Genomic DNA, 8,349 nt, shown 5'->3' on the forward strand with positions numbered 1-8,349 from the left:
TGAAGTTGGCAATCATCAGATGGTTAGCTATGGAAGACACACTCATACATCACATATTTCACCAGCAAGCTCGTAAAAATCCCTCTGGATCAGGGGTCAAGCAGGTGTGTGCCTGTGTTACCCCATAGAAACCTTGCCTTGACACAGGAGCTTGTGCCAAGGGATCTTCAATGACGAGACATCTCCTTCCCAGTAGATCAGGGTGCTGACAGCACAACACCCTGACCATGACAAAGGAGTGTTCTTTGCAAAGGGACTCATAACAGAGAATCGAAACTCTTAAATCACCACTGTCTAAAAGGCATGTTATAGAAATGCATTCTGGGTCTGGGGAAGTTCTAGCAAACCTTTCTATCCCTCAGAAGTGGGTGATATTCTAGGCAGGAATTTATGTCCAACAGCCTTTGCTAGCGTTCTGTTCAAGAGCTCACAAACTTTACCTGGATAGGTTTGTTGTTTTTTATTTGCTTGTATTTATTTATTTGTTTGATTATTTATTTATTTTTAATTTTTAGATTATTTGTCACTTCTGTTCACTTTAACTCTCAGTACTCTGTTCAAACTACTTGTAAGATACTGCCTCACCACATAGCAAAGCACAGGGGAGCAGCTGCTCTGAGCCATGCCAAGGATTCATGTTTGGTTTGTCCATCCCAAGGACTGCCTCACTCCCAAAAGAACTGTCTCCCTTTTTTCTGCCGTGCTGGATTTCCCTCCAAGCTGTGCACAGAAAATGTGTTATTCCTTCACTTCCTCCTTTTCCCTACCACCTTGGTAACGATCATAATGTAATTTTGGCCACCGGTTACCAACCTCGTTTTTGGGGAAAAAGAATAAACTATTCAGCAAGGGGCTTAAAAGCTCCAAACCTACATAGTGCTAGATGTTTGCATGTCCTTTATTATTCGCTCTTCCTTTTTCCGCTTTCCTGGTCCTCCCCCATCGCTTCTCCACCCCAGCAGCTTGGTCCCTTTTGTACACAACATCCTTTCTTTTCACAAAGCCACAAAGACCCTGTGGGGAGGCAGACACAGGAAATGTTGCAAGCAAGCAAAATCCACCCTTACCTTGTGACATTTGAGCTGTTGGGGAGAGGAGATATTGGCTTCATGTGTGTTTTTCCTTTCCTTTCCTTTCCTTTCCTTTCCTTTCCTTTCCTTTCCTTTCCTTTCCTTTCCTTTCCTTTCCTTTCCTTTCCTTTCCTTTCCTTTCCTTTCCTTTCCTTTCCTTTCCTTTCCTTTCCTTTCCTTTCCTTTCCTTTCCTTTCCTTTCCTTTCCTTTCCTTTCCTTTCCTTTCCTTTCCTTTCCTTTCCTTTCCTTTCCTTTCCTTTCCTTTCCTTTCCTTTCCTTTCCTTTCCGTTTTGTTTTTCAAGTCCTTTTCTCCACATTTCGCTTCCCAACCACTGATTTGAAAGCAGATGACAACAGAACCCGCAGGCAGAACATCGCTTCTCACCCTTCCAAGAATTTCCTTTCCTTCACCTTCATAAACTACCCTTATTTTGATGGTTGAAGAGGAAGGGAAGTTGTTATCCCATTGAGCCTTGCCCATGTCTGCTATGCCCACCTAGCTCCACAGAGCAGGACACTGAAGCAGTCTTTCTGTGGCTTAAATCCCCCATTCTTACTTCACAAGACCTACATGTCCAAACTCCTGCTAGGGTTTCTATTAATACTAACTCCCATGGTCACTATGTGAGTGAAAAGGGAGTTAATGTATTGTTCTGTGTTTTTTTTTCAGACCTTGAACATGGGATGTTTTGCTTCATCCCATATCCAAAGGCAGGACTATTGACTTCTTTGACATACATTATGGTATCAACCACAGGCACAGAAAAAGCAAATTAAGTGGAATTAGGCAACAGAGCATCTTGCAGGACTTGGGTTTGCAGCTGTTATTATTTCTGGCCATGCAGTTTAGCTGGAGGGGGATTGTTTCATTCTGATTTCAGCACAGAATGCTATTTACATGAATGAGAACATGCCGTAAAATAGTTCAGAACTTGTCTCTGAATGGCTCTGAGGCTTCACAGAAAGACTCATTACTAGCAAAGTTGTGCTCTTAAGTTATCCTTGTGTGAGCTAGGCACTGACATCTGGGATTAACTTTTCTAATATTAGTCCTGGCATCAGCAGCTTCAAAGAGGAGCTGGCCCTGAAAACACGTACCACTGGAGGTGAGAGCCTGCAACCCCTGGGTTTACTCCCGGGTAAGTGGTGTGACCAATAGAGAAACTAAAGTCTCCTGCTGTCCTGCAAAAATATGCTTTTGGGTCTCTGAAGACAGCCTGTCCCCTGTTCAGGGCCAATAGAATTATATTGAGGTTCAGGGGTGGGCACCCCTTTAAAGACCTCAGTGGGAGGGAGGCAGAAGAGATGGGAGCTGTTGTTAATTCAGATCAGAAGCCTTTGCAAGGCACTCAGCCACGCCAGCAGATGAAAGGTTTCCTTGTACTGTAACTTTCAAAATATGCATTTTTTTTTCTGTTTTGGAAGGGTTATGCTATCATCTCGTTGCTGGTTCCTCTGGGTGGTGGCTAGAGTGATTGTGTCTGGGGGAAAATCAGTGAGAGAGGGGACACTTTGGCTGTGGGGAACCACACACAAGAAAAGGGGGAACATCTCCTGTGAGCTGGGAGTATTCCTCAGGCTGGTAAGAAATCCAAGGACCAAAGACTTTCTTTCTGTCACAAAATCCCATTTAACACTTAAATAAATAAATAAATAAATAAATAAATAAATAAATAAATCTAACACCCAATTTCCCTGCACCTACAGCTGCCAGTATCATGGTGTTTCGGGACTGATATCTCGTTTTGTTCTCTTCTGGTGGCTTCATTTTCTCCTTCCCCAAGCCTGCATTGTCCTGTACCTCTCCCCCCACTCCCTTTCCAGAGACTTGTGATAACCATTGCCTAGGTAACAGCATCTTGCCTGGTGTGTTTTACTGACTGCAATGCATGTGGGGGCGTGTGCTGTGCCTGCATTCCCAGTGGGATAAGAACCAGAGAGTCAAATACTGTGTGTGGGAGAGAAAACTTCTTACGTTGCTTCTGACACCAGCAGAGGCAGGAGGGTCAGCTTCTTGCAGCCCTACATAGCAGTCGGTAGGTGATGCCATGGTGGTTAACGTGGGATTTATTGACTTGTTGGGGCCCCGGTGAGAGGGTCGGTGACTTGGTGAACTTTCTGACAGCATGTTTGCCCAGGATGTTTGCATGTTTGTACAACGGGGGCTAGATGCAGCTCATGAAAACTTTGACCAAACAGAAGCCATCCTGATGAGAAAAAGGATTGACTCTTTATTCATACCTTGGGCTTCCTCGGGAGCAAAGTCAAAATTTGTTATAAAATCAAAAATTGCCATGGTTAACATCTATCAACAGAACCATCTATCAACAGAGATCAAAAGAATCAGAGCCAGCAATCCAGCAAATTAATCTGGCTCTTCTCTTTAACCACCTGAAATATTTTTTTTCTGCTGCACAAAGGGTTAATACAGGCCCCAAAAATATTAAAAAGTCTGTATGCCTCTTGAAACTTCATCAAAGCATTAATTCAGAGAAATCTGGATTTATTTTTACTGATGTAGAGATTGGAAACCAGGTAAAAGACAGTGAGCAGAAGGACAGGTGTAGTGTAGAGGATGGAATGGAAACAGGATCCATCGAGGCTTTAATTATCTTAGTTATGAAGTGAACTCGTAACATATTCATGACTTCTTTTTTCAAGGTGCCTGAAGCAGTAAGGATTGAACCAGCCAGCAAAGGAAGGAAAGTAAATCAGAAGGTTCAGAATTAAAACCAATGACAGAAAAGACCAAAATGTGGTTGTACATGGGGAGATAGAGAGAAATACATTCATGCAAGTCTATGTAGTGGAGAAGAGAATTCAAGAATCAGTCATGATAAAAGAGATCTTTAAGCAAGGATGGACAGCCAAGTAGGTAGGAATATGGTCCCAAAACTCAGGACTTGCAGAAGGTAGAAAGAGAAGGGAAAAGCCCTCTGTCAGCCAAGGTCTTCCCTTCTCTAAAACTAACTTTTCAGGGTAGAGAAAGGATTTGAAATATTGACATGGGGATATTGGTCTCCAGTAACAGCTCCTGTACATCATGAACCACGGAGTTAGCACAATAAAGCATGGGCAGCTCCTATCTCCCTCGCCCAGAGAGATGACAACAGGGCTGGCTGAGGAAAGGGTTTGAGCCATCGCCCAGCAAGCCACAGACAATTACTTGTGGAAAATGTCAGCCAGGTTGAAGTACACCAAAGAGAAAACCAGCTGACCTCTGTCCACTACTCCCCAGCATGAAGCTGTCTCCCTTCTCCTTTTGCCATGTGGTCACTTCAGCTTCCCCTGTTCCCTCTTTTCCAAGGCATGCTCCTGACTCGGACTTTTCTCCAGTGCTTTTAATAAATCAGATTCTCTCCTCTATGCAGAACTTCACAGTGTCAGAAGTGGAGGGAGCAGGACTGGCCTCCTGAAAACACCAGGCTAGGTTTCCAGGCTAAAATGAAATAGCTTTGCATACTGTGTACATCAGTCTTGTGGATTTGTTCCCTGCTTTGATTAGAAGTAAAAGGGGGAGCCCTTAGAAATAAATATATATTTTTTCCAATATTTTTTCAAACTTTTAAAACTATTAAAGTATTTGTGGTGTCCCCCCTATCCTTTTTTTTTTTTTTTTTCTTTTCTTTTTCTTTTTCTTTTTCTTTTTCTTTTTCTTTTTCTTTTTCTTTTTCTTTTTCTTTTTCTTTTTCTTTTTCTTTTTCTTTTTCTTTTTCTTTTTCTTTTTCTTTTTCTTTTTCTTTTTCTTTTTCTTTTTCTTTTTCTTTTTCTTTTTCTTTTTCTTTTTCTTTTTCTTTTTCTTTTTCTTTTTTTTTCTTTTTCTTTTTCTTTTTCTTTTTCTTTTTCTTTTTCTTTTTCTTTTTCTTTTTCTTTTTCTTTTTCTTTTTCTTTTTCTTTTTCTTTTTCTTTCTCTTTCTCTTTCCCTTTCCCTTTCCCTTTCCCTTTCCTTTTCCCTTTCCCTTTCCCTTTCCCTTTCCCTTTCCCTTTCCCTTTCCCTTTCCCTTTCCCTTTCCCTTTCCCTTTCCCTTTCCCTTTCCCTTTCCCTTTCCCTTTCCCTTTCCCTTTCCCTTTCCCTTTCCCTTTCCCTTTCCCTTTCCCTTTCCCTTTCCCTTTCCCTTTCCCTTTCCCTTTTCCTTTCCCTTTCCTTTTCCCTTTCCCTTTCCCTTTCCCTTTTTCTATTTCTCTTAGCCAGGAGTGAATTAACTGCAAGCTTTCACTGGTCTGTTTTAGGCCATTCAAATCAGAATTGGAAGCAAGGCAGTAAACAAGGCTTCAGGGTATAAATCAAACACTGAAATCTTCTATGTAGGGAGAAAGAGAACAAATTCTACATGTGCTCACAGTATTGGAAGGGGAAATAAAATTCCCCAGAATTAATGGTTTCTTTCACTTCCCTCTCATTGCTTTTGTTTGTGTTGGATGGGTGTCCTGTGGTTTCCAGCTTGTAAACTACCAGATTTCTTCTTTTGGGATTTAATGCTCTTACGAATAACGTCTTTGGGATTCTGATGTTTTCTGAATCATCTGAAGGTTGGAAATGAAATGAAGTTTATTACAGTGTACAACAATTATCAATTATCATTCATGAATCTTGTTAACCTGAAAGCATTCAGGAGTTCCAGACACGAAAACCTCATTGTAGGACCCCAGAGCAGGAAGACAGTGCCCACAGTGGCAAGGCAACCGTCCAAAGGCTCAGTGTAGGTTATACAGGTGCTTTAGCCAGACAGGTAGAGGAATACCAAGTATGATATTCAGCAAATATGGTATTCAATATGATTATCAGCACATTGTCATGCTGATTAGCTCTTACCATCACCCCTCTGCACCAATGATTTTCCTTTCTCCTGTCCCAAACAAAAAGGCTTTTAACCTCATCCTTCCATATAGTTTTTTCTGAAAACCCTTTATCAAAGCACTCCACTTCCACTCGGTGCTGCATTCACACCCCTTCACAGCAGGAACCGAAAACTTTGAGGATGTCATTAATGATGAGGGGAATTGGAAGGTCTCTGAGGAGTAGAAAAAGGTGTAAGGCAGAAGTTACCTGCTCATGAAGAAAAATGGGGAAAAATCATAGGTATAATTACATTTTTCCCTTTTTCCATTTTTCAGCCGTCTGCCTGTGAGGGATTTGCAGGAGGTAGTAGCAAGGATGGAGGGAAAAATATATAGAAAAGGACTGGATGAAGAGTGGCTAGAAACGGAGTGAGAAATAATATAAGGAAGAGAAAGAGGCAGAAGATGACAGCAAAAGGGGGCAGTACATGGGGTAGAAAGATTTATGTGATATCCTGCCACCTGGTTCCCTATGGTCTTAAAAGTCTTGGGAAATTTCCAAGGGGAAAAGGCACTTGGTGATATAATGAATGCTGGTTTTACCCATCATGTGCTTGAATTGCTCATGAATACTAGACAGGGAGTTTGAGGCACCTCTAGAAATGGCCTCACCTTTCATGTTCAACCACTTGCTTTCAAGTTCAGAGCGAGGGACTGCAGTGATGCACTGACCATTGGTGAGGGATGGCCATGGCCATCCCCTAGTGAAAGAAAAATTCTCAAGTGGCAGAGTCCAGCGCGCACTTCTGGGTTCAGAAAAACAAGATTGTGGGTTTCTGCTCTGGTCCTCTCCCCCCAAAAATTGATGTTTTGGTGAAGTGAGTCAAATAAGTCAGACAGGGCAATTGTCTTCCTCACTTAGGTCTTCCTCATATTGTATTATCCGATGGTAAATTTGGATGTGGAGTTGAGAGGGGCTGGGAAATAAAAGGAGAAAACAAAAAGGAGGGAAACAGGAAGAGTGTGAGTAACACCAGAAAGGCATGATGCTTGCATCTGTAGGGCATTGGCATTGATGGGAGGGGGGATGATCTGGGGGGTTACACCCTCCATCCACGTGTCTGTGGGGTGTGCACCTCCCTCCATCCCCTGCCTCTCCTTCTCCCACTCCTCCTGAGGCTTCTTTCAGAGCTGCTGCTGCGGCAGGTGAGTCAGTGACAGCTCAGACACAGGGCAGCCCCCTCAGCTGCCGAAATGCCAGCCAATCCCCCAGCAGACTCAAAGCCCACTATTATAAAGAATGCAATGCTTTTTTTTCTTTTTTTTTTTTTTTTCTCCCTCTCTCTCCTTCTCCTTCGGCTGGCACGGTGAGTCAGTAATCAAGATCCTTTGTCATTTTGTGGGGTGGTGGTGGAGCTGGTAGTGGCGGTGCTGGTGGGGCGGGATAGCTGCATCCTTGTATGGGGTATTAGTTTCTTCCCTGACTTGGATGAGAAAGCCACACCAGCCCCATTAGACACACTAAAATGTGGAAAAGTGAGGGGAATTAAAAGAAAGAGGGAGCTGGCCCCACTCTGATTTTTTACAGTCTCCTTTCTGATTCACAACATTGAATAAAGAGCAAGATCCTTCCCCTTTAACAACAAGCGTTCGACAAATGCCTGGAAGGGGTGTGAATGAAAAAATCATAGCCAAAGTCCTGGGAGCACTCGGAGAAGCTGGCGGGCAACGGGTATAACGTCAGCCCCTTTGTTTGGCATCTCTGTGCTGAGGTGGGCTGCACGCTGTGGAAAACATGACAGCTGCAAGAGAAAGCAGCGAGGGAAGGAGGGACGTGCAGGGGAGGACAAGGGAGTGTGTAGGGGAGTGGGAGTTATGCTGTCAGCAAGGAAGGGAAAGAGAGCCCTGGGCAGAGGAGAGAGAGCCAGGGGTATTGCCAAAGGGAACAAGGGTTGTCCAGTCCTCAGCAGACAAAAAAATATGCCAAAGGGAGGGCAAGAGCTGAGAAAACACGTTGGGATACATCCCCAATGTACCTTGACCCCACCAGGGCTCAGGGACATCCTGGAGAGAGCTGGTGTGATGGTAGCAGGTGGTCCTGTGCCACTTTTTCTCTTCTGAATTTATCCAAAAACTTCGTAAACCCTTGTAAACACCAGCAGCAGCACTCAGCAAAGAGCGGTGGCAGCTTAGCACAACTTCTACTGTGTAGAGAAGTATCTCCTTGTATTTGTGGTGGTCTCCCCATGTTCTTGCATTAAAAAGGAGTGCAGTTGCCCATCCCCTTATTCACCATCACTCAGTCCTTCTTGATTTTAAAGCCTGCTCCCGTTCCCCCTCAGTCATCACTTTTCTGAGACAATCAGTCCTTCATCACAGCACAGGGGTCTTCCTCACACTCCCAAATTCCCCTGTGGCAACTGAAGCATCAGGAGTGTTCACCCTGGCCTTGGGGTTGGTGGGGTCACCACGGGGTGGGCAGGCTGGCAGAGATCTTCC

This window comes from Aythya ferina (genome assembly GCF_964211825.1).
Source record: "Aythya ferina genome assembly, chromosome: 2".
Taxonomy (NCBI): Eukaryota; Metazoa; Chordata; class Aves; order Anseriformes; family Anatidae; genus Aythya; species Aythya ferina.